General features: G+C 35.9%; 1 non-coding gene across 1 annotated transcript; it reads left to right on the top strand.

The window, feature by feature from the left end:
• The first annotated feature begins 903 nt into the window (after window positions 1–903).
• Trnav-aac (transfer RNA valine (anticodon AAC)) lies at window positions 904–976 on the top strand. Its single transcript has one exon. It is a non-coding gene; the product is annotated as a tRNA-Val (tRNA).
• The last annotated feature ends 668 nt before the right edge of the window (window positions 977–1,644 follow it).

Raw genomic sequence — 1,644 nt, 5'->3', positions numbered from 1 at the left:
TTGTATTCACAATTATTCTCATGTGAATGCAAAACCGTTGTCATCAGTCGTCGTCGCGTCGTGCGTCGTGGCCGTTTAGACGTTTCATTCGTCCGACGTTGTTAGCTGTCATTGAGTTGCTCCAAATATGATTCAGAAGTCTTTTGGGGGAATATGTTCATGCTCATGGACCCATTGACTAAACCAAGTTTTAAGTGGGCTCTGCATGATCAGTGATCTTGTCGACCGCGATAAAGCCGACAAACACATGGCCTGCTCTCCAGTGGATATGTTTGGCCATTGTCCAATGTGCATGTCCAGTTCCAGTGGGAAATGATTATGCAATAAATTATTATGTTTGCTGTCGTGTTGAATGTTTTGTTTGCAATTTCAAAGAGATTAAAAGATTTTGTTGTTTTGGTTCAGTCATGGGACAGATCTCCAAAGCCGAACTCGAAGCCAATGGAAAGAGAGAAAGACATTTCTTGAATTATGGTATGTTATTCTTTTCCAGATGAATATGTCTTGAGGTTCGGTGGTTTAAATTGCAGGTTTTTATTCATTTTGTTTTTCATCAACAACAAATAAAAAGAGATTTTATCGATATTGTCAGTGACTGTCACTGTGACAGATCAGACACACTATACATAATGGTCTGCTCACATAATGAGTTCAACGACGGCAACGAACTTACGAGCAAAAGATCAAGGGGCATACTCATTTGAATAACTGATCTCGTTATGAGTTGTCAAGCCTGTTTGTCAATATATCTTACAAGTGAATGGTAGTTTTGTTCAAGCTTTGATTTTCAATGGAATGGCTACCCTAAGCATTGGTCTAATTTTATGCGATTGAAATTGATTTGTTATATTATATTATTATATTTGTTGGCCAAGTTTATATTGAAAGTACCGTTAGATATGTGTTTCCGTGGTGTAGTGGTTATCACATCCGCCTAACACGCGGAAGGCCCCCGGTTCGATCCCGGGCGGAAACAACTCAATTTTTGCCTGGTTAATTCACTTTTTACTATTAAACTTAAATTAAGACATTTCTTTTGCTTAAACTTTAATTTAAGATAGAAAAAAACTGCGAGAAATAAGCGGACTCGACTCAATTTAACGCCTTCAGATAGAAACAAATCACTAAATAGAAAAATAAAATGTAACAATTACATCTGTCAAAAGTACTAACTGTTGTTGGATCGCTGAACAGCGCCATCTATTTGGTATCACCATCTATTAATCTATCAAGAGAATATCAATGGAACTTTTGACAATTCTATAGAGGTTTTGAAATATATGTAAGAAGATCTGGAGATTCCAATTGAAATTATTACATTTCTAGGGAGGTCTTGAAATAACAATTGATGTCTGAAAACTTCAAAGGAATTTTTTAAATTCCTAGGTAGGCCTTGAAATATCAAGGGAAGTCTTAAAATATTGAGGGAGGGCCGTAGATTCTAGGAAGGTCTTGAAATATCAAGGCAGGTATTTGAATTTCTAGGGACGTCTTGAAATATTAAAAGTTCTTTTGGAAATCAAGTTAGGTCTGGAAATTTCAAGTCTTTAAATATCAAGGGAGGTCTTGAAATATCTTAGAAGTGAAATATTAAGGAAGGTCTGGAGATTTAAAAAGAGGTTACAAATATTCTAATGAAGTTTT

The sequence above is a fragment of the Eupeodes corollae genome, chromosome 3, assembly GCF_945859685.1.
Source record: "Eupeodes corollae chromosome 3, idEupCoro1.1, whole genome shotgun sequence".
Lineage (NCBI taxonomy): Eukaryota > Metazoa > Arthropoda > Insecta > Diptera > Syrphidae > Eupeodes > Eupeodes corollae.
The sequence above is the reverse complement of the archived record's forward strand: the minus strand, read 5'-3'. Positions and strand labels throughout refer to the sequence as shown.